Genomic DNA, 26249 nt, shown 5'->3' on the forward strand with positions numbered 1-26249 from the left:
TCGGCGGCCGTAATCAGGTGTAATTTATGGGATGATCTTCTTCTGCGATCGTTGATTGGATTTTTCAATGTCTTTTCATTAGGAGCGCGCGCACTGGCTTATCCGCCTCTTCTTGGACAAGTAGGCGACGACGCCTGCAGCAGCTGCTGAGATGCTTCTTTCAGGTTGTTTTTTTTTCTGGCCGTGTGACGATGCCGATCTTATGCAATCTAGTTGGCGTGGAAGTTAGTCGCTTTCAAAGGCGTTCAACTTTTCCGAATGTGATTTTATTGACGTGAAAATCGTAGTGATTGGATCGACGCGATGTTGCTCTCTGGGATGATGTCCGTCGAACGGTACCTATCCGGACGGGGGATGCTGGTAGAAAAGTAACAGAGCTACTTTATTGCAGTGATATTGCGGCTGAGAAATAAGACAAGTTTGGTTGAGACAGAATGTGATCTTATTTAAAATGAATGAACTATTTTGAAAAACCCCCTGAAGATCTCTGCTTTAAGTCAATACCGGCGCCCCCCCAAAGAGATGCAGTTCAACAAAGGTAGGAATGTTAGTCCGATAGTTGAAGTTGCAGACTCATCAGACACAGAGTTTGTCGCTCTATACCTGTTGACACCGCATGAGACCGTTGAATCCACAGCATCTCCTTCAAGCATCACGGGAAGTGGGGGAATTGTGTTAGTAGGGGAAGGAAGGGAAGGTCAGGATTCATCTTGGTAGATGATATGACCAGAATGTGAACCATAATCGTTGCCTTATGAGCTACGACGCTATAGGGACGTGGCGTTACATCGTGCTGCCACCTGGTTTTTTTAAGCGCAAGAGTGGAAAAGTGCTGAGTCATCGTCTAAAAATAGACGGCGTCCTATCTCGCCCAGCAAAATGAAGTCGATAAAGTAGTCGGTTTCGATGAGAAAAAGTGGAAAACGTGATCTAAAAATAGCGACGCCATCCCCCTATGAGAAGGGCTTATCATTCGCGTTTTTTTACTTCTTACCGCCGGCGTGCCATCCGAGTAACGATGCTTTGGGATGGGCTTTCAAAACGAAATGAAATTTGAACTAACGCATTATTCGGTAACGTACAAACTGGCTCCGTGGCTTAATGGTTATGGCTTCTGTCTCACAAGCAGAAGGTTCAGGGATCAAATCTCGGTCGGTACCTTTGAAACTTGGAATCATGAATTTGAACTTTGAATATGAACAAAAACGAAAATGTATCAGGTGGGATTCGAACTCACACCTCTGGATTGGTGGTCTGGGACGCTTAGCAGTCGGCCATCAGAAGGTTTACACTCTAGCAGTGAATTGATCCGTAGTGTTGAAACATGTTATCTTCTCATATTAAATACGCGCTGATCCCTGATTTGCCTGAGGGGATCGGAAGTCTAAATATAGATCGAGTTTCCTTCAGATGCTTGCTTCTATGTTTAGGCGGGGCCGAACAATGCCCAGCGACCTCGGAATTGGACCGCAAGGAGCTCTGTCATTCTGAAATGGGTCGTTGGAAGCAGCGCGAGGGCTATCACCACCTAATACCCGGGACTGAGATAAATTGTATCAGCATTCGGCATATACAAAGTCTGATACAAATTATACTTTCCCATAATTTCGCTACCGGTTAGCGGGTATTGGATTGGACACACACACACACACAACGCATTATTCGGTAACGTACAATTTAGAATAGATCCGGATTCATTATTGTTAGATGATATGACCAGAAAGTGAAACATAATCGTTGCCTTCCGAGCTTCGACGCTATGAGAAAGACTTAATTATATACTCAATCCCGTAATTTTTACTTTTTACCGTCGGCGTGCCATCCGAGCCACGATGCTAAAGGAAGGACTTTCAAAACAAAATGAAATTTTTAGCAACGTGTTATTCGTTATCATGTAAACATCAAATAGTGCTGATACACCGAACTGTTTCAATCGATTTAATGAAATTCTTCGCGCATGACTTCTTTGCAACAAACTTAACCACGAATTTACCCAATCCGGACCGCGAACAACCGGCTCAACAACAGAAAGACAATATATACACGACGACGCGAAGCCTCCTATCAATAAATTCAAGAAACTTCATTACTTTCTCGCGGATTCTCGCGCGTCGATTTTTCAACCGATTTCCCCCACGAGCACCACACGACTCTCGAACTTCGGATAATCAAATCTTGACTAAAAATCTTAAGAAAAATATATTGTCCGATTTTTTACAGTTGACAATTGGAATATGTTAAAAAAATAGTTTGTGAACTGAAGATCAAAATTAACCAGCATGAAATCTATTGGTTAATTCTTGTGCATCTTTTTAAATAAATTCAATAATTTTTATTATTATCATGGAAAATTGATTATTTTTGGACGTAAGTGCCATTATGAAGAAAAGCATTTTAAATAAAAAGCTAGAAGTACCTACATCAAAGATTATTTTTTCATTTTTTATAACTGGTTTGTATGGAAAAAATATTGTTTAAATTCCAATTCCATTTGAAAAGAGATTAAACCGAAAAAAAAGTTCTCCGAAAGGGTTAAACAAAATTCTGAGGGTTCCTTGGCAAAAATATGATTTTTTTTTCGTTTAGCCACAAACCGCCGTGCTGAAGTAGTCCCAAAATTGGTAATGTTCGTCAATTTTCGCAAAAAACACCTTTTTCAAAAAATCAAAACATTGCGCCATTATTACTATCTTGAATGTAAATAAATGTGATTAGTTTCAAGAACAAAAAGTTTCTTGTCGCAACAATTAAGCCAATCACTTGAAAAAGTTGTATGAAAACTTGAAATTGCATTTTGACCTTGTCTGAACCAAAAAATCTATATCAAAAAAATATGTTAATCGACTTCCTCGTGTAATTTCACAAAACTTGTAAAAAATTGAAAAGTCGACCTCTACTTTCCCGTGATCTGATTTTTTGAAAATAAAAACTGTTTTTTTCAACAATTTTTGACGCGCCACGGGCAAAAACTAGAAAATGACGAAAACGAGAATATTCAATTTGTTCAAAAGTGATTTACTCCTGAAGTTAGTTCATATTCAGGATTGTTGCTTAAATTTAACCATTATAATATATAGTCAAAGATTTTAACCAAATAACAACCTAAAAAATCAACACTGTCGGCTCAAAACTCAAGAAATGAACCCTACCGGCATTTGTGAGTACCAAACAAAGCACGTGCTTCTAAAGATTGAAATTTGAGAGCTAAAATCTTTCTCTAGCACTCACTCTCTTGAGTCGAGTTTGAGAGCTCAACTCCACTTTGAGAGCTCCCCCAGGCGGCGAACATCCACCCAAAAGCGGAACTACCGAAGAAAAGGGGGCTCGCGCACACCGTCGAGTTCTCCTCTATGCTCCGCTGAAGAAATCAGTTTATTTTCCTCCTTTCTTTCTTCTCTTTGCTGCTCTTCTTCGGTGGGCGATCGACGCCGCCGAGGCAACACAACACTCTCGGTATCATCATGCCAAGATGTTCGGCGCATTCGCCGTTTGACCAGCGGCCTTGACGGACTTTTCTTCGTCCTCGTCGTGCTCGTGCTCGGTGGTGACTTCTTCAACATTCTTCTTGTTCGTGCGTGATCTTTGATTTTTTTCTTTTTTGCTGCTGTGCGGGTTCGTTTCTTTGAGCGCGCGCGTGCGCCCAAGTCTTTTTGAGTTTTCCTTTGATTTTCTCGTGCTGCAAGGACACTTTGGTGGGGGAAAAATGAGTGCAAAATTTTGAACGTGGCGTTGAGTACTTACATTAAAAGTGTCAAGTGTGTTGTTCGGCAAAGGGCAAACAAGTTCAAAGTGCTCTCTCTCACGAAATTCGCCAACGAAAGTGACAAGATCTTCGCCCGTGCAGGCCTGGAAGAAAGTGAAAAGCGAATGCATAAGTAAAATATAGAACAGCTCGTGTGAAAAACAGACTGCCGATCAGCCGCCGGCAGTTTGCCACTTGTATTGTTCCAGCGCCGTTTGCCATTCACCGTTGAGGTTGGTGGCTTAACCCTATGTCTGCGTCGAGGAGGTTCGTCGTCTTTTGTTTGGGGCGGTTCTTCAGTGCTTCTAAGCGATTTACCTTTTATTTTCCCATCACCTTGGAGCGTTTCGCTCTGCCATCGCGAGGGTAAAAAGAAAATGTCAACGAAAAAGAAAGCAAATAAAGTGTGATTAGATTGATAAAAGAGAGACGTAACGATCATCGCAAGTGAGGTCTCCGTGAAAAGAATAATGAACAAGTGAATTTACATTTGAAAACAAACGGATGGCCTCAGGGGGGTGTTTGAGTGGCTAATTCAATTATCGCACTGTGCGGTTTTCGAGCAGGCACTTGCTGTGTTGCGGTCTGAAGAGCAAATGAGTCTGAAGCAAATGAAGTGTGATCGAAGCTAATTTGTGACGGAAAACCCCATGAGGAAGCAGCAGAGTAGCAACTTTATTGGAAAACATTGCAAGTGAGGCCCCACCACGTGTTGAGGAGAGCAATTCGAGCCCAGTTGGTCAGTGTTCGGTAAATTGAACTACTTCGAGTGTTAAATTGTGCTTTTTTCCTGAGTTGTCCAAACGAGGGCGTTTGATTGGGTAAGTTTAGTGTTTTGTTTTTAAGTTTTTGGAGTTTGATGACGTGGTGACGAGCGAGATTTTTTTTTAATTTAAATATCATTAATATCATACCGTACGACTCAAGCAAAAATTATAAAAAAATGCAAATATTTTTCAAAGTTTGTAAAGAATAAAAGTTATCATTCATGCCTTAGGTTAAAAATATTTGAGCAAATATTTTAACGAAACAGAATTGACATTCAAATATATATTTCAAAATTTTTTCTCATGCTGTACAAGAAGTTCAATTTTTATTTAATTACATCAGATTTTTTCAGGCTTTTGACTGAATAATTTTTTTAATAGGCTAAATACAATTTTGTAAACAACCCTTTCTTTCCCTAAAAAATTAATGGATTTTCCGATCTAAGGCATAAATTTTCAAAAAAGTTGGGTGGGGGGGGGGGGTGAAGATGGAGCATAAATAGGAAATAAAAGATGCCTAAGACGGTTAACAACAGTTTGATGAATGAAATTCATCTAAGTTTTTTTTAAATGTCCTTCGAACTATTGTTTAAAAAAATCGGCTGAAAAAATACTTTTTAAAACCTTTGATTTTTTGCCAAAATATTGAGGATTATTAGTATTTTCCACTTAGAGAAAAAAAAAATTACATCCCTTGATTTCTTCTGAATCATTTTAAAAATAATCGAATCGAGCATTAGATAATGGAACTTTTTATTGAATTAAATGAAATAACTATGGTGATTGAAAATTCAAAATTTTGTCAAACTATTTATGTTAACAAATTTTTTTTTGCTTCTAAACGTATAAACATAAAACCATTAAAAAATGTTTTAAGTCTCTATATTATTATTATTTTATTTCTAGGGGAAATATACCTATTTTAAACACTTTAAGCCGTTGGACCAATTCTCATCATTTTTGCCGTCAACATTTCAGATGTATCAATAATGTAGCGTTTCTTGCTCACTTTTATTTGACCTATTTATTACTTTGGACCAGTTGAAACACTTTATGAACGCTGTAATTCATGATCCAAGTGCTGATAGGCCTATAATAGAAATAGGCTGAAAAAGGGTATAGTTCCCCATTCAATTTGGAAACATTGACAATTTATAACAAAAATAAGAGCAAAGATCGGAAAACACGTAATATTTCAGAGTAAATAGAACGAACTCAAGGATACATCGTGAAAGTTTACTGTTTTAACACTTGTAGCCCCAACGGGGTTCACCGGCTCTTTAAACCATTAGAAAAAAAAAGTTTGAAATGACTTTTTCATTGACCCATCTGTTTTGGATCTACCTAGTTGGAGGTGATTCTTGACATCCTTCCGGATCAAATGTAACAAGAATCATCCAAATCGGTTGAGTTTTCTCCGAGATACAGCCGGTTGAAGTTGCATTTCCAACTTTTTTGCCCCCTTGGTGCTTCGCGTATGTTTTGACCGCGTTGGTGCTACAAGTGTTAATTGATTAATTTTGCTTTATAATTTTGGAAATAATGGCCAATCTACTATCGAACGAAGTTGACTTTATAGCTGTCGGCCACCGTTACTAGTACCAACCACTAGTGTCTTCCTTTTATCTAAAAGGACTTCGCCGCCCTGGGCTCCTAAGTGTATGAAAGTATGGCACGGAGCGACGGCGCCGAATACCCATATTTACACAAAGACTTTTAGAGCGCCCGCCGCGGGATTCGAACCGGCAACCTCTGGATTGTGAGTCCAGTGCGCGGTCCGATTGATCCACACGGGCGGGACAATCTACTATCACTTTAATTAAAATAATGTTCTTAGCGTAGGCTTTTGAAGCAATGTAAAAGATTCTGTTCTTCTACAATAGAGCTTTATGACGTTTCGCGTACGCACACTAGCGCACCATCTGATTTTGCTGGCCGGACAAAATTTAACCTCAATCTTTTTTGTGTACGTACACGCAATACATGCACACGTAGAAACCTCTATGGAAAAGTATGCAAATGAGTGACATGACGAATGGTTAGCAAAATCTACGATAAGTTGACATTTCCATATCAAAGTTGAACGAACAACTGCATAGCAACGTATAACATCCCAGCTAGTTTTGCAAGTTGATTGTAGATAACGGCACTTAGTTACGTACTTTGTCCATACAACTTATCTATTCTATTTAACAAAGCTTTTCTAAATTGAGTGATTGTAGATAGCCCATAAGGTTTGAAATGTTAGTGGAAAATTGTTTCCGTAAGAAACATAAATAATTTCAAGTTTGGCTAAACTAGAAAAGACACACCAGGCTTTGAAGTTTACAAATTTTGCAGTGCACTTATACACAGCCCATGATCGCATAAATGTCCCATAGGTAAAAACAGCAAGCTGAGAAAAAAGTTGGGCAAGTTTGTCCCACACACACTGTTAAACTTGATATCTTCCGAGTTTCTAAACCAAAGCACTGCATTTTTTTTTGGAGGATCACACGATTTTGAACCAAACTGTATCCATAACTCAAAAGTAATGAAAATGAATACGGGACATTCAAGTGAACAGAAAAAGTACAGTTCGTATAAAGCTTATGCCTAAGGCTACCAACTGTACGGATTTTTTCCTTACCATACGGATTTTCGACCCTCTTCGCGGATTTTTAACAGGCGGGAATTTTTGTAGGATATTTCACGCATAATACGGATTTGTATGGAATTTAAAAAAATTTTGAACATTGAATTGCTTTTTTGATTTGGTCAAAGCTTTTGTTAACTAGACATTTTAATTTAACTGTGCGTTTTTCTCAATTCAAACTTGATTATTTATTTATTTTTTCTTTTATATGTTAATAGAACCTTAAAAAAAACACTCTAGGATTGTTCTTTTGGACATTCCTTACTAAAATATTTATCCATTAAAAGATCCAAAGGCTTTCTAAAACTTGTGAAAACAAATAAATCAACAAATCTAGAGTTTTTTTAAAGGTCCTATAAACTGTTGTGTTTCACATGTTATAGGACCATTTCAATGAAAAGTTATCATTCGTAAAAGCAAACTTGACATTTCGTAAACTTTTAAACGTTTTACAAAAAAATGAGTACCATAATGATTTGAAACAAATCACGGTTTATTTTATGAATACTTTTAAACGTGCAAGTCATAAGCCCTCTGATAGAATTTTGTGAAAGTTGTTAGCTGTAAAAACGACACAGTTTTATATTTGTAATTCTCAAATTTATTTAATTTTAAATCCTTGACAGTTTTTCTTATACAGTAGTTTTTCGGTAACTGGGCGTTTTTTCACTGAGCTGTTTTTTAACTGGGCGCTTGATAACTGGACGGTAGCCCAGTTAAAAAGTAGACGTCAAAAAACCAAAACAAACCAAAATGACCGAGGGTTTAATGGATGCTAAAATCATATTCAATAAACAAAAAAAAAACTTTTTTCGAACTTTTGTTTAGTTTCAAGTTACAATTAAAGAAATAAGAAATGTAAGCATTGTAAATAAATTTGAGTAACTTTTATTTTTATATTTCATCTGGAAAATATTATGCATCGGTGGTCCCCTCGTTATTTTTTGTTCAGCCCAGTTAACGAGCAACTTTCGGTGATTGGGCTGCGTTCTCAGCCCAGTTACCGAACAACTACTGTACTATGGTGTCATATCGGCAAAGTGTAAGGATTTTTGCTCAGCAAGAGTTGGTAGCCTTGCTTATGCCTGAAGGCCATAATATGAAAAAAATTTCATTGGTTTCCTTGGAGTTGCATAAATCAAAAAATGGCCTAGTTCCTACCTTATGGCTCCGAGGTATGATTTTAAGAGAATAAAAGAGGAACTAGGAATTAAATAAAATCGCTTCAAGCGAGCATCCTCGGCTTAATATGATCATTTTAAAGAATTTTTCAATTTCTCAGACCAGTTTTATAAGTTTTTTTCAAAAAAATGTTTCATATTTGAATATATTTTTCTACATTGATAGTACTTAAATTATATTCACAAGTGCAAACTCAATCTCAACCTTTAATAGAAAGAATAGTTTGAACAACAAAATGAAGACATACATAACAGCCTTTCTTACCATACTAACCAGCACTCAAAATTCAAATAATACAACTCGGAATAATTCGTAAACTGGCATCGTACGTTCCACTTCAAAAATCAAACAAACACTGCACTTCTAAGAACCAATGCAACAATTTTCCAAGAATAGCCAAGTTCTCACGAAAAGTTGAGCGAATTATAACTTGATTAACCGTAGCCAATCAAACGCATTAGCTTCGCGTTATGAAACACGAATAAAATATGTTTGTTTCTAAATTGCCAGTGATTATGAATAATATTGTCGACTCCTGTAAAACTGTCTTTCTCGCTCGCTCATCTTTCTTTCGTTTGGCAGCAAAAAAGCACGTGATGATAATATATTCGTAACTGCTGCATTTATGCCTAATTAATTCAGCATTTGACAGGCACCATAATTTCCCGCTGTGCAGATTTAAATTTTGGAAATACGAAACCTTTGCCGAAATTACAATAAATGGTTATCAGTTGGTTCCTATTAATGAGTACCAATCAGGTGTGGGTTTTGGCTCAGACCTATTTATGCATGTTATGTAGAATACTTTCGTTGTGGAAAGTTCAAACACGTGAGTCCGATGTTAATTTTTTTTTTGCAATAAATAAGTCACACCACATTTGCATGATACGATCCCGAAAATGCAAAAAAGGGAAACCATAATCCTGGAAAAAATGGCGATGAATATTTTGGATTAGCTACACTCTAGTTTTGAGGCAAAATTTCGCGGAAAGATGCCGCACAACCTCAAAGAAAGAAGCTTACCGTACGATGCTATATCCATTTGTCGATGGCCTCACAATCAATTAAATTGATGGTCACTCGTTAGCGTATCAGGTTATCCAACTAGAAGAAATCACTGTTTTCGGTGTCGCATTGGTGGACAGTGGAACAGGATGAGAGGTTATTTATGTATGAAATTAGTCCTAATGGACAGTATTTAATATTCACATTTGACCTCTATAAAGAATTGTTATTTAACCCAAAAACGATTAGGACTTAATATTGGTACTGAAAATATAATAAATAATATGACAAATCTATTTCACAACAGTTTGAAATCAATATTAAATTAAATTAATGGTCACTTCTGTTTGATCGTAAAACCAGCAATCAAAAAGTTTAGCATAAACTCGCTCGCTAAACCACTCACCTACCAGAAGCGTTTGTTTAACTCACCCTGCCTCCTGTCTCATCCCAAGCTTAGAAACTAGATAATTCCTACGTTGGCTAGCAGATAATTGCAGAACGTTAAAAAGTTCCACCCGTTTTAAATACTTCGATTGCCATAATTACAGAGAGACGTTTTTTCCAGCACACTCTGTCTTATCTGCTGGCATTTTTCTTCTTCACAGCTTTATTTCTGTGTGTCCACGCTAACACCACTCCTGCCGCAGCATCTGGTCCGTCCGGCAAACGGTGTTCAGCACCGCTGAACGGAGAGGTACCTGCTGTCCAGTGTGGTGCCGTTCGTCCATTTGTCGTCGCGCCCCATTTTATATGTATATCGGCCAGACTGAGTTAGGGGAAAATTATCGAAAAGAAATTTCGCCAACATTTTGAGCAGACAGGTGTGACTTTTGAAACACTGATAGAAAGTCTGGGAAAATTATGAGACTAGAAATTATGATTAACTAGATTTAACTGCTTGTTTATTTATATTTTTAATGCCAATTCTTTAATAATGATTCATTTGAAAATAATTAGAAATTTGATTAAAAAAAAAACATTGCGCTACCAACCTGTGATTATCGTGAAACTCGACTTCGACGACTTGTTGTTTTTTTCACGGCAAGACATGGCGCGGGGCGTCAATAATAAGGCTGCTGCAAGCATTGTCATATAGCACTGAGTTAAAGAACTCAACTCCAACAAAGACTATCATTGGAATTGAAGTTTTATAAGTTTGTTTCAAGTCAGTTTTTAAAACTCAACTAAATAACTTTCTCATAACAAACCATTTCAACTATCATTTTGATTACCACACCACGAAGTAATATTGAAAATCGGAATGATTTCAATTTGTTATTTTCTCTATCACAAACTCCATAAGCTGATAGTTGTTGTAGATTCTACAGGCGATTAGTATACAAACTAATTGGTCAAAAATTCATGAATAATTAAACTTTTCTCATAGTTTTGCATTTTTTCTATAATACACCTTTTACAACATTTTTTTTTTGCCCTTTTTCATAACCCTCGGAAATTCAACGTAAGTTTGACGTATTAAAATTTTAAATTCGTTTGGAAAAGGCTATTTAGAATGAATCAAAATATTTTGTTTGATTATGGGTGAAAGGTGATTAGGGGTCCGTCGGTGACGTTTTCAAACTCGGCGGAAATTCGTATCAACGATCAACGTTTTGCTGTTTCAAGTTTGTCGAAGGATCTCAATTTCATCAAATCGGACCACACTTGATTCTGAAGATGAAGCTGGTGTTGAAGAAACATAATTTGGTGAGCCCGTTCTTGTTATGAAACAAAAAAATCTTTCACTTATACACTAACATTCAACATTCTCTTCTGATGGTTCGACTGAGGGGACATGTTTATTAATTTCTCGTCGCTCCATACCTTTAGTGACGTGATGGGAGCAAGGGCGTCTATACGAAGTGTCCCTACACCCGCTACAAATTCCCGGTGCTTGGGGAGGGAATAGGGATTTTTTTTATTCTTTGCGCAGGTATTTATGCACGTGGGTGTACAGCTGATGGAGTAAAATATGATCGAATTGTAAACCTCAAAGTAAACAAGATATATTTTTTTTCAAAAATGTTTTATTTAATTATTTTGGAAATCAATTTTCAACTCCAATACTCTCTTCAAATGTTGCTTTCAAATGTTCACAGGAAAAAATAGTTTTTCAGCTGGGTGTAAAATAAATCTGATGGCCGAGCGGGCTAAGGCGCCATCCCTTACTGTTGCACAGTTAAAAAAGTAGTAATCCAGCTGCATGTAAAAGTAATTTATGTAATTTTACGCCCTAAAATATGTAGCCCTTCAGTATGGGAAACCTACTTGCCGAAATGTCAAGATTATATATGCGTTTATCCTTACAGCTTTTCTTCGGCCTGATGGCCGAGTGGGCTAAGGCGCCAGTCCTTACTGTTGGGTTTGAATCTCGTCGGTTGCATCTTTTTTTTATGTTTACATAAAATTGTACATGCAGTGTGTAATATTAAGTTTTTTGACGAAGATGATGTGCATGCTGGGTCTCGTGGCGCAGGGGTAGCGGCTTCGGCTGCCGATCCCGATGATGCTATGAGACGCGGGTTCGATTCCCGCCTTATCCACTGAGCTTCTATCGGATGGTGAAGTAAAACGTCGGTCCCGGTTTCTCCTGTCTCGTCAGAGGCGCTGGAGCAGAAATCCCACGTTAGAGGAAGGCCATGCCCCGGGGGGCGTAGTGCCAATAGTTTCATAGTTTCGTTTTCGATGTGCATGCTTTTGCATGTGATTTTACCATCAGATTACTTGCTGTGTTGCTCAAGACATGTAAAATTACACGAGTGTCATATGCATTGCATTGCATTGTACAACGCACTCGTGTAATTTTACATGACAACGCAATATTCAACAGCAACATTTGAAGAGATTGCAATTTTACATGTTTCTCGTACACGTGAAGTGATGTTTTTTTTTCTTTTTTTTCTGTGAGCGTGCATATTTTGACGAACGATATCTCGACGAATTTAAAATGTCAAAAATTAAACTTTTTCAAAAAAGTAAATATCGAAAAATGCCACAAAACAGTTATTTTGCATAATTCGTTCCTAATTCATGTTAATGTCCAGTGCCCAATATTCACCCCCAATCTGTACTATCGGTCTAGTCCGCCAAAGCCGCGCACGAAGAAGCGCGAAAATTTGCGTAAAGAAAGCGGTCGTCGTCTACGACGAATATCTGTGGCACTTATTCCGCACCCCATCTTCTTTGCATATCTGGCCTCTTTCATCTCTCGGCAGCTCTACTTCGTGTGTAGTCGTCCTTCAGCACCCGTGTTTGATACGATGACCCGTTGTGTTGTTGTTGTTGTTGACGGCGGTGGCGCGCTAATAATCATGCTGTCAGCCGCGAACGCGGGATCCGGCTATTGATATTCGGCCGATTTGACATGATTGAGTTGAGAGTTGGTCTTTATGGGTGCCTGTCCAAACACGATTTCTTCATTGGTTTGATTGGCGCTGTTTTATCTTGGTTGGTCATGGGTCAGCGGGCTTCTTGAGAATCAATTGTTCAAATTGTATAGAAATTTTGCAACTGTTGAGCAGGGAGCTGTCATCGTGTTATAACAGTTGGAAAAGGTCTAGTTTTTGCGGCAGTTTGGCTTACTTAATTGCGAGTGCTAAACTGCGAAAAGTATTAACGAGGCCACGTTGAAATAATTACTCCATTTGTACAGCAATCACCCGGATCTGAATTAGCATACCTTACCACATTCCAAACACGCGTGATGCAAAGAGGACACTAAATTCGTGCGCCAGGTTCGTCGCTGCTCCATTCGTTCAGCTCCCTGCGTAGCTTTACGACCAGCATGTTCTCCGTGTTCCACCCGCAACTAACTAATCTTCAGCAGATCCGGTTCTGCCAGCTCGTTGGCTTATCGGATTCCCAGCTTCACAGTTCATTAGTTAGTTTTAACACTGGAACAAGAATTCCCTCCTCGCAACGACGTCAACGACGACGACAACTCTATTTGCGACTAATTGAAAGAGGTAAAATTAATTAGTACTGGTAAAACGCATTTTTTGTCCCGCTTGAACCCCATGCTGTCCTTTCGTCGTTACCACATTCCATACACCCTGATGGGTAAGAGCCCTAGACTCTATAGGCTTAACTAAGTTGCTACCAGCTAATTCAGAACTGCCGTGTCATTACTGGTCAATGATTTGCTGAAATCGTTTCCCTTCCACTTCTGAAGCATAGTAAGCAACCGGCAATCGAAAAGGGGGCGGACGTTCGTTTAATACAAGTTATACTCAGTTGAGGTGAGAAACACATTTGAAATTTTGAAAAATATTCAAAATCATTCAACTTCTTAAATAATTGTTTGAAACTATTGATGCCAAAAAGCGCTCTCTCCTACTTAAAAGTCAACTGAACATTTTCCAACAACTGAGTGTACTGAGAGAGGAAACGGCACCGTGTGACAAGCGGACACTTCGCAGCATGCGCTCCCCTATTCGAAAGGGTGGTGCCCCGGGAAACGCCCGTCGGACTCTTGTAAGAAGTCGATTAGCTGGTTCGTCCCCTGGGAAGAAATTCATCAGCGCGGACCGTTCGTTCTGACGGTGGTCGGGGTTTCCGGAGGTTCAGTTGTCGATTCATTGAATGGAAAAGTAAAGTTTGTTTAACTGATTGAGGTGTCGGTTTTTCATCCCCTCCCTGCTGGGGATTCATTTCCGTCCTTTCCTTTTCGGAAGATTTGCTTGAACACCCTCGTCATCATAGCACTGCTGGTTGTGTGGTAATCAACGAAGGTATCCAATGAAAACAGGAGGCAGGGGTTCCGAAACAACTAAATAAATTACGGTTTTAAACTGCAATGTATAAACTTCAATCTTAGAGTAAAGCAGCTAAAAAATAAATCCAACTCAAAATTTTAAATCCGTTCATCTTTCAAGTGTTTGGTTTATTTTACACTTTGTTTGGAGTAAAATGAGCAACAATCTGAAGACTTTAGAGCTTGTTGAAACTTTTTAACTGTATTTACTTTCAATCAGATTATGATTTGTGCCTTCGCAAAGCTAAACATAGCCAGTAAAAAGCAAAATTCCAAAACTTTTACACGTCACCGAGAAAAATTACTGATAAAATTAAATCAAAAGCCTTGCTAAGCCCAGCTTTGTAGGAAATTCAATGGTTGTTCCAAAAATGAAGAAAAAGTATTTTTAAGTTTCTGGTACTCAAAATAAAATTAAAAAACATATTTTTGGAAAATTTCACTAAAAACACATTCAAAAGAAATGAGCTAACTTAGTTTTTGAGTTTAGCCCCCCGTTTAATATTCACCTCAATTTGTGTAAATTTACAAGTTTATTTTAGTATGTAGTGAAGGAATGATTTCAATTTAAAATTTTGTTTCAAGTTTTTGCACCCCCTTCCCTCCTTTAAGATCCATCCGAAAAAATCAGACGGTATTTGTTGCGTTGAGTCCAAGGAAGGTTCTTACGCCAAAAAGTGACAACTTTGGCCACTATGGAACCGATTCCGGAAAATCTGTAGATTGAATGGGAAAAGTTCACAGCTAAAAAAGTAGTAATCCAGCTCCGTGTAAAAGTGCTGGGTGTAAAATAAATATTGCATTATTTTATGCAGTTTTATGTAATTTTACGCCCTGAAAGATGTAGCCCATCAGTATGGGAAACCTACTTGACCGAAATGTCAAACTGATCCTTACAGCTTTTCAACGGTCTGATGGCCGAGTGGGCTAAGGCGCCAGTCCTTACTGTTGGTGCTGGGTTTGAATCTCGTCGGTTGCAACTTTATTTGTGTTTGCAAAAAATGTACATTAAGTGTTAATTTTGACGAAAGTAATGTGCACGCTTTTGCATGTGATTTTACCATCGGATTTTTTGCTGTGTTGCGTAAAATCAAAAATCATCAAGAGGCTGAATAAAGAAACAAGTTTAAAAGACAAGACGAAGTTTGTCGGGTTTTAACTTGTTAACTATATAATATGTTAAATTTTTATGAAAGTTGCTAAATCCTTTTGCAAACAAACAATCACTTTTTAATGCATGCACTGGATGTAAAATATTTCAAATAAATCTTCACACAAACTTTTGAATGAGGACTTTAAAATTTATAAAAAAAATCAATCATTTTTCATTTTTCACCGATTCACCCCACCCTCCCTCCCTTTGAATACAGATGAAACTTTTTTGTTTCTATCAACACTGACTCCAGCCAGCTCGAGATAAGCTTATAATTATTAAAATATAATGAAGTAATTTTCTTCGCTCTAAATGTTGCACAATTCAAGTTCGGTCCGATCCGACGGCTGATTTGCAAAGCTGGCAGCACTGAATGCAGTGATGCCAGCGGGTGTGTTGGTGTGCAGCATGAGTTGGCGCTAATCAACTCAGATGAGGCAGATTCATGAATTTGTGATAGAAAGAAAATGAAACAATTTTCCTACGCGCACAGTCAGTCAGTCAATGCCGCCGCGCCAATTTTGGTGAAGGTGTTGGGGAAAGAGAAAGAGATTGAGAAGATGCTTTGAGGCAGCAGCATCTGGTGTGTGGGTGGTGAATTAATCGATGCGCGCAACAAGGTGTTAGCTTTCCGATTTTTACATACTTGTTTACAAGTGAAACTGTCTGTGAAATTTGTCGGGGAATCTTTTTTTCTCGGCACACATCGACGACCAATTTGATTGGGTGATGTTTGCGATGTTTGGAATTGATTGATGTTTATTGCTCTCTAGAGCATGTGAGGTACAATGTTGCTAATGAGATGATTGAATTATTCAAACCATCCAACTTCATTACACCTGGTAATGGATCTATTAAAAGAATATGATTATTTGTACAAAAAATACATTGAAAATCTCACTTAGTTTTGAAATCTCGGTATTTAGTACTTTGAACATTCAATTAATTAAAAATGATAGTTAAGTTGAGTTATAAGTTAAAAATGTTGAACAAAATAGAGGGCGTTCTGACTGCAACTTGCTAGCAGGCCTCCAAAAGATCCATCGCGTTGTGTTACGACGTATCATACAAAAGATCAATCACTCATCATTTTGCCACCGTCATGTTGTTGACTTGTTTTCAATTTTCCACATCGTTTGCACCCATTGAACGGTGATCCGCCCATCGTTGAATAACTTATCTATGAATAAAAGTCTTCACACGCTGAGAAATTCATTCATTTTTGCCTTCCACGCGGGCTGGGAACTTCATTTCAGATGAAAAAAATTAAACAACTCGTATCACTTCAAAGCCGAAGACCTTTAATGAAGATTGATCATTACGGAGCATTAGGCATAAAACAAGAAAAAAAAACTTTCATTGTCGACGGCGTCACACTTTGGGAAACTTTGCGCGATACCGTCCATTTATCACGTGACAATTTTCCATCTAATTATCAATTTCATTTTGCAGTGAGTCGCTTTGCCTGCCTGCGAACAATCGAAAGTGACGCTCTCAGCTCGAATTGCCCGATTTGATCATCATCCTGTGTACTCTCCATTACTTTCGATTTTTCGCTGCTGGTGGTCTGTCGAGCATAAATCAACCAAATTTTCACTTTTTGATGAAGGGAGATTTTTAGATAATATTTGATTAGATTTTAGTTTTGATTTTTTCATTACTTTTTTTTTTGTTTGGTTTCCATTTTTTCAAAACTCAGTCAGTCAAATGACGGTGGGAAACCAGTCGACATTGACTTCATTTCTCAAACTGTGCAAGACAAAATCAACCGCAAGTGCGCGCATACACGAAACGATGCAGATGTATCGAATTACACTTTCTTTGCAAATTTTCAATAAACATCATTACGGCATCAAGCGTTTCATTTAAGCGCGAGATGTGCTGCTGCTGCTGCTCTCGATTCGCTTTCCTCGTCATAATGTTGCTGTTGGATCGAGGTGGTGCCTTACCTGAAGCTGAGATTTCATCTCGTAGGGGAGAGTGGGGAGACTTGATCCCCGGGGACACTTGATCCCAAGCCTGTATCTCGTCAGCATGTGGGTAAAACAATTAGCTTTGTTCTAGAAAGTTGTGCGAAATTGACTAAAACTCATGGTAGAAAACAAAGAAAAAAATTAAAAAATATTTAGATTGAGTTACACACATTTTTCTAAGAAGTGCTGCAAAAAACTTCCAAGAGATCTTTTTTCTTTGTTTTGATAAGTATAGAAAACACTCAAAAATTATTCAAAAAAATATTTTTTATACATGAATTGTTTGATAAACATATCAACTCCAAAACCCTTACGCATTTGACTTTAAATTTATCGTCATACTATTTTTACAATCAATTGTTTAAAAAAGTGCGTTTAGTGAGACTTGATCCCTGAATTTTTACAGTCACTGGAATCAGCCTCAAGATTAAATAATTGGGCTGGGTTTTCGTACATAGTTTTCTTTAGTATAGTTTTATATAACTTACTGCAAATTGAACCATTTTTCAAAAGTTTTGTAAACAAAAATTACCAGCTTTTGTAAACATGCTCAATTTTGGTCTAAAAAGAAAATTTTATGTTTTTAAATATTTTGCATGCTAAACTTGTTATATTTTGAACACAAACGTACAGGTTTAATGTGAAATTGCTGTAACTTATAGAAAATTAAAAGTTTGGATGAATAAGAAACATTTTGCTTAAGATTTCTTCAAAATGTTGAAAGGGGGATCAAGTTACCCACAACATTTTGAAAATGCCGGTTTAAAATATTTTTTTAAAACGCTTGGCATGATTCGAAGAGTTTATCTGATGAAGTACCCTTATCAGCCAAACATAGTTGAATGTTTAAGCTTTCAATTCATGCAAAAAGATCATAGTTTTGTGAAAAATTGACAGAGTTATGTGCGACACAAAAAAAGGGGATCAAGTCTCCCCACTCTCCCCTATATATTTTGACTGAGCTAACCCCCCGCCATAAGTGTGTGAACTGAACTAAATCTAAATTAAGCGAGCTATTTTTCCCATTCGATTCATCTTCTCCAGCAGATCGATCAGCTGCAGCAAAATCAACCGCCCTGGTTCATCGCGCACCCATGAGAACGATTATTTCAAACACTGTTAGCCACAACTACTACTTCGCCTTACCAAACTAAAAACTAACATTTGCTGATCTGAATGATTTCTTCAACTCATTACCTTCCTGGTAGCTGGTCGATGGTGGCCTCTGGCAGCATGTTTTTGCTTCACATCGTGCTCTTTCCGCAACATTACGGATTTGGGGAGTGAAATCGGCTAACTGTAAGTTTTGTTGGATGTTTGCCCCAAACTCGCAGTATTTGTGTTGTTGATGTTGCCCCCACATTAAAACGATACTGAATCTCGTCTATCGAAAATTTTTGAAGTAAAAAGATCGAGAAGGTTCACCTGATTGGAGCCTGAACGTTATTGAATATTGTTTACTGCGTTCATGTGGAAATTGATAAGTGGGTAGTTAGCGTGATCCGTTTGGCAAAAAGTTTCGAGGATCGATCTGATCATTTAGTGGTTTATTCTACACAGATAAAAAATGATGGTAATATTCATCAGGAAATGGTGACAGGTTCTGTGTCTATAAAATGATGAATTTATTCTTAGAAATGGTGAATTTTCATCAGTTTTTGATGAATCAGGTTCACATTTTTACACATTTTTATGTAATATTACTAAAAAAAAGAGGTAATATTCAACCTACCAAATTTTCAACATTCCAAAATTTAACTTTTTTTTCGGTGTATTGTCATTAATAGGCAGATGACCAAAATTTTTACAAGATCTTGTATTTTAGCCAGAAATAACAGCAAAAATAACAAACTTTAAGTTATCAGCGACTGCAATCATCATTTCCTGAAATTCATCTTCCAACTTTCACTGCCCGTTCGTCTCCTCACTCTTTCTCGAGATTATCAGCATTCTCTTTTTGTATTTCACTCCCACATACACAATCATCCCCCATCAACAGAGCGTAGCCACAAAAGGCGCCACATAACAAAATTTGCTAACGCAGTTTAACGGGACGTAGGGCGTGGTCGATTCCCAATCCCCCTCTCGCGTTCTTTCATTGCAGTTTCCTGAGTAAACAAAAGAATCTTCGCCGAGTGTGCGTGCATGAGGAAACGAAAAGTAGTGATAAAAAGGGAATGCTCTTCTCCAGTCGCAACGTTCTAGCAGGATTCTAGCAGAGTTTTCACAGAGCTGGATATTCTTACAGCATTCTAGCAGAAATGGCCCACCGTTCTAGCAGGATTCTAGCAGAACCAGCCCTGCTAGAATGTTTAATGATTTGGTGGTGGTCGCTATACTCTCTACATTTTGATGCAGGAATCATCAAATGATAGTTTTTTCTATCACTCATTTGCAACACTGTCAATATCACTAAAGAAGCAAAGTTGCCAATTGCCTACCATCAATCAAACGATGACAATGTCTGGTCGCTTACCTAAGTATGTTTTCCTAAAAATCCTCAAATTGTTCATATTCAATACCCTCACGCTCTAGGGAGGAGGTGGAGGAGGGAATCTGAGCAACCATGACATTGCATGAGGGAGGGGGAGGGATTTTCGCTGATTTTAGTGTGACGTACTTTATGGACGAAACCCAAGTGCATATCTCGCTTTTAATTGAATACTAATGATACGTGCATACTTGTGGATGAAATATTTGTTTATATTTTTATTTTTGAGCAATGAAGAAGTTCTCGAAAATATACCAAGTGGGGACAAAATGGAAAAGGTTGACAATCACCTTAATGATCGTTTTATCAAACACAAATACAAAAAGTTGCATCCAAATCATCAAAAAATGTAGCTAAATAAAGCATTCTCTCCTTATTTTTTACTTTTTTTATGTTTGCATATTTTTACAGAACGTATGGAAAGCAAAACAAAAATACGCTTCAAACTAACAATAATTGGAAAATAGGACTCATCAGCCCCCACGACCTTCGGCGTTGAATTGCTTTTCTCTTTAAAACAAACTGAATTTTCACCATTTTGTTGTTCAGAGCATTTAAAGGTCGTGCAGATATACTATTTAAAGCATTTTAAAGGTTGAATATTCGTAAATTGATCTGAAACCGACCAAAAACGGTAATGGCGCTTAGGACCTATGGCGTACTAGCAAGAGAATTGATCTTGGCATGTGTGTGGACATGACATGTTTATATGAATTCAATGTTAAAACTGTTAAACATAGCGTGGTCAGATTACCTTGAGATTTATTTCCTACACGCAACCTGCAAAAAAACCCACAATCCCTCAAAAACTCACCTTGATCTTAACCTTAACCAACATTTCATGTGCTTGCCTCGTGACCATGTACTCTTGCTATTGTTCCGGTGCAACTTTAAAAAAATACAAATCTTCGTCAATCGTCAGCTCCAGAACCCCTCATACATGTCCATTTCTTCGTTTTCACCTGTCCTCAGACGCCACAGCTATCAATATGCCTCCTTTCCTCTTTCTCGGAACAAACACCAACGAGAGTAGGAGCAGAGGGGGCATTATTTGCCAAACTTCACGCCTCGAAGGGCACGCGCGCGCCTTCGGGTGCACTTCTTTCTTTACACACACTTGTTGTTTTCATAATTAATTTAAACATGATTCATATTCATCATAAGCACTTTTTCTGCGGTTGAAACAGTATCTTCACATGGGCAGGGTCTCCCCCCGAGCCACCCCTTCTTGAGTGTACGACAACCGAAGCAGTCTGCGTTGAAATCAGCAACACAGAAGCCTTGCTTTTGGGGTCTTCCACTACAGTAGAGCTTCGATGGTTGGACACTCTTAATATGAAGATTGGTAGTGACAAACTATTGGGCTTTTGCTGTACTTGTAGATCCCACGAATGGCTCCAGGAGCTTCAGGGTTATGTTCTGCACCGAGATCCGACCAGCTGAGTCGAGGGGACACCTCCTTCGCCAGCGATTAGATAATGCATTATACATGATCTCGTCCAGGGCCAAAGTAAAACCGACCAGAGCGAAACAGAACGTGGAAGAATTGAAATGTACGGCCGTAATGAGAACAGACGAGTAGTTAGAGTGAGGTGATCAGTGCGGAAGAGGACCCAGGGGTGGAATATGTGCTTTTTGAAGTGTTATGAATTGTGGCCAAAGTGGAAAAGTTGGACGCAGGAAGAAGGGGAAGGGAGGAACGCATTTCTCTTGTATGGTCATGCCGTGGTTCCTACTGTTATAATTATCTCTCCCCCCGTTCGTCTAGTGTAGTGGTGGTTATTTTTTATGCGCAACCATGTGAAAAATGAATTATAGCACGTGCGCGCAGCAGCGCCCCGGCGGAGATGGATGGCTTGACCGGTACACACACTGGCTGGTCGGTCCTTGCAAGGGGGACGCCCGGCGAAATCTGAAACGGAGTAGTGCACAAAAGAATTAAATTAAATTTTATAAACAATCTTTCGGCCGCCGCCCCCCGTACGGTAATGATGAAGAAGAGAGATTGCGTCCATTCCCTAAGGTCTAGGAGTATCCATAAGGCACACACAACCATGTGTGATGTATAACGAACTTTACGATGTGGCCAGAAAATGAGTTATTTGATGAATCTATGTTGCGGGTAGATTCTAACATCTATGCCGTAAATATGCAAATACTTTTAGCAGAGCAAGGGAAGAGTTCATAAATTGACAGCTCACATGTTGAGTGGCAATCACATTAAGCCATAACAGGTGTAAGCTTGATTTTTGGCTTCCAAAAGCTTAATCACAGTGAATCTGAAATTAAACGCTGATTTAATGCTCCATATGAACATGTCAAAAACAGCATTAAAGTTTTCTCATATTCAAAAATCTGTTTTGCTAACCTGTCGGTCGAATAATGTCATTTAGTGAGTTTAATAAAACATCTACAATTCTAGAGTTGAAAAAAAGGTTTTATAAGCTATTGTGTTTCATATATATGTTCTATATATCTCGGATTAATTTTCAAAAGGCCGTAAGAGCCATTGGTAAACAAAGTCCTTTTTGCATCGGTATTTGGCAAACTTACGAAAAACCAATTTCAAAAATGCATGAGATTGTTCATCAACTTGTCCTTCAAGTGCCCATAACAAAAAATAAATGAAATTTTGTTTCATTTTGGAGAAACACGAAAATTAGTGTTGGAGGTCACAGTGGCTCTTACGGCTTTTTGAAAACTCACCCGAGATATGTTCTATACAGGTCCTTTGAAAAAAAAAAACTTTAGAATTCAACTTCATATCAGTAAGATTCAACAGGGGTGACATTGGGTCTGGGGGGTGAAATTGAGTCATACAAATTTCAGCATTTTTGTATGGTTTTTTATCCTAAATTGTGATGTCTATTTTGTATGAGTGGCCTCATAATTTAAAATTTGAAACTAGCCTAACAGTACTCTATACCACGTGGTTTATGCACTACTGGGTTAGGAAAAATATAAAAAAGCAATCAATTTTATGAAACACACACATTTGATCGATTCTACGGCTCCAATAAATCTGAATTCCAATTTTTACAATAAAAGAAGAAATCCCCCAATGTTATGGTAATTTTGGAAAAATAATTAATTTTCCTTCAAAGTAAAATCATTTAGCATGAAAAAAAAAACGAAACTATTGGCAACTACGCCCCCCGGGGCATGGCCTTCCTCTAACGTGGGATTTCTGCTCCAGCGCCTCTGACGAGACAGGAGAAACCGGGACCGACGTTTTACTTCACCATCCGATAGAAGCTCAGTGGATAAGGCGGGAATCGAACCCGCGTCTCATAGCATCATCGGGATCGGCAGCCGAAGCCGCTACCCCTGCGCCACGAGACCATTTCATTTAGCATGAACGATATCGTAATTATGCTTCCCCTGAAATGAAAATGAAGTGGACAACATCGAAAAACTAGACTTATAAAAAGGCACACCAAAACAATTGCTACAGTTTTGCAAGTTTGATTTTTAACACTTTTGCTCTTCTACACATTATCACAAATTGAAAAACGAATCTCTTGCTTTTTGAACTGAACGAAGTGGTTAAAATTTGAGTTTGTTCCCCAAGAAAAGAAAAATCATCTGGGAAGGGGTACATTTTTTATGTCAGAAAAAATGTGAAATTTTACCTCTGGAAATGTGCAATTTTTCCACTGTCTAAATTGAGGTAAAATTACATCATTAAAGAGGTAATATTCAACCTTCCAAAATTGCAGCTTAAAAATTTACATTATTTTTTACTGTGCAGCCATTTCTTGGCGTGACGGCCATTCAATGGCTTGCAGAACTTATTTGGTCAATATTTTTGGCGTTTGAAGTAAGAAAACGCATTTAAAGCACATTGCAATTATTGAATCATAATGAAAATGAAATTTAATGTTTAAAACCAATCAAACTGTATTAAAACTATAAAAAGCGATAGAACAAGTTTTGAGTAAACTCATAAATAATGTTGGTCTTATTCAGACATACATACACAAGACGACATACTTTTGTACAATTTTTTCTAATTCTCAGTGAAAATGTAAGCAATCTTCATGCGCTTTTTGATTAAAAGTTCATAATAAGATTAGATTAGGGTCTGAGAAGTTCAAAATTAGAGCCAGATTATAGCTTTGAGAAAGGTAAAAATGATAATACTTCACTTTTTTCTAGTTTAAATTCATTAAAATTTCCAAAACACCACAAAACCTCGTGAAATAAGTCAATTGCACTCCAAAATTGCTGCAATCTTAAATTTATTATTAGTATTGCTCTGAAAAATCCAAATCACCCCAAGTGAGCACTCCATCCCACCCTATTTCGAGTCTCTATTTTCCAGTAGATGCTTCTAATTAAGCTCGGTTCGGTCCACACCATACCACCAGTGGCTGACAATCAGCAATCAACGCTCTGCTCAGCAAGCAGCATAGAGCACGATGACCAAATGAATCTATATAAACTCACTTCCAACAACTGATGACTGGTACTGGTGATCAGCCAACCGTGCCGCGGCGGTTTTCTCTCCGCGCTGGATGATTCTATAATGGGGATTGGGTACCCCACCAACCAAACCCAGGTGTGCTTTCCAGTACCTCAGCTGTACCACCACCAACAACACCAGGAGCACCCACCACAGGTGTCAATGATCGCACCAAGGCACATTTCATCACATACCGAAATGTGGCATATGAGTCTATAAATAGTTTTAGCGTAATATTTGTATAAAACAATGTATTCTCTCTTGAAACTCAAATAAATCAAGGTTGACAATTATGCTCCGTTAAGATTAAAGTAGAATGGTTCTTGTCAATTATATCCAATTTTATGCATAATTTTTATAACCTTCGGCATGAAAAGTAAACCTGTTCAGTGTTCATCCAATTGATAACCGCTAACGGCGACCATTCTGAACAGGTCTTCGAGCCATTCGTCAACGGTGGCACCACAAACCACCCGGTTATTACCGAGCTAGAAAGATTGTTATCAGCGAAAAACTATCTACTATCAGCTAGGTAAGGGGCATGGATCACATAAAGCAAAAATTGTTGCCACCGGGGACGTCCGTTCCAATCAAAGGAGGCAAGTGCAACACGGGGCACTAATTATGATCTGGCTTAACAAAGCTTGCCATGCGTGTGATGCATCAGCTGCTGCTCTGGGCTGTTGTGATGCAAGTGCCATTATGCCATCCGAGTAGGCTGCTGCGGTAGAACTGCACCTCTGGGAACTGGATCAGAAATAGGTTATGTTCCTGGACGCCCCTCGCCTCTCTCTTGCCGAACGGTTCAATTGAAATTCTTGCCGTTTTCACGACATCAGGAAAGGGGGCATTAACCTCCGCGACGTCACACTACCGGAACGCAGGCAACTGTGAAAACCGGAAGTGCATGATGTCCATCACGATGCGAGCGGCGGCGATGGAATCTATATTATGTCGCAGAACGTTTTTCTATACACATTATCAACACGGAGCGGGGCTTGTTACCTGTTTAGCGCAGATTTCTAACGGTACTTTGGCGTTTGATGAATTGTGGACAATCTTTTTTTTTTGCGCTATTATCCGAATGCACACACTAGTTGGAGCGATTAATGCAAGTACACGGTTGGGCGGAGCAGTTCATTGGTCAATGACTTTCTACACGCGTTTTACTGACTGAGAACCAACGGAAGTCTTTTTCGTGATGTAATTTTGTTCCTTTTTAGTAAAAAATAGATTGTTAAAATTACAGTCAACTCTCTGGTTCTCGATCTACGCTATCTCAATATTCCTCCACATGTCGATGGTTTCTTCAGTTCCTTCAAACTGCTCGCTTTTCTTCGATGCCTCTCTTTCTCAAAGAATCTCTTTCTCGAGGGTCCCATGGGTAGGATTTCTTGTTTTCTCTTTCTCATGGCTTGCATATTCTTTTTCTTTTGCAAATCGATACATTGAAGGAAGTTTGACGTTCGTTTATTTTTGTATGCCGAAAGTTTCGTTGATTCTCTATTTTTCGTCTTGTAATCCGATAAAAATGTTAACCTTTATTGACAGTAGTGGCGGTATACCTAATAACCTTTTACCTTCGGCTCTGCCACGACTGTCAATAAAGGTACACCCAAAACTGGCAGCGCTAGTCCGAGAGAATGATGATCTCGAGTCGAGAGAATAGTGGTACCATTCACGGACGCAGAGAACACAGCTCGAGATGGGCGATAGAACTATTCTCTCGAGGTTCATTTGCAAAAAAAAGTTCATCCGTCAAACAAAAAACCTAAAGTGTCGACAACGGGAATCGAACCAGAGACCTTTGACAAACCAACCCAATGACTTAGCTGCCTCGGCCACCACAGCTTGGTGTCCAAGGAGAAGTCAGAAGTTGATGTATGACACTTGTTGGAGATTTATTGATTCAACTAACGAATGAACTCATTTGTTATGATGGTGTGAGTTGGTACCATTATTCTATCGATTTTGGCACTGAGCCCTCAATAAATTTTGAGAGAACGATTATCTCGACTCTGAATTTTGGGTGTAAATATTACTGTCGAATTACTAGACGAAAAGTTGGGTTCCAAGAATC

The 26249-nt window shown here is 38.4% G+C and overlaps 1 protein-coding gene across 1 annotated transcript in view; it reads left to right on the forward strand.

Moving 5' to 3' along the window:
• Nucleotides 1-3504: 3504 nt before the first annotated feature.
• LOC6030859 overlaps nt 3505-26249 on the forward strand; it is a 142544-nt gene continuing 119799 nt past the window's right edge. The window contains 1 exon segment of the mRNA XM_038264496.1: nt 3505-4563. The gene's annotated coding sequence lies outside the window, so the exon portion shown is untranslated.

The sequence above is a fragment of the Culex quinquefasciatus genome, chromosome 3, assembly GCF_015732765.1.
Source record: "Culex quinquefasciatus strain JHB chromosome 3, VPISU_Cqui_1.0_pri_paternal, whole genome shotgun sequence".
NCBI classification, from domain to species: Eukaryota; Metazoa; Arthropoda; class Insecta; order Diptera; family Culicidae; genus Culex; species Culex quinquefasciatus.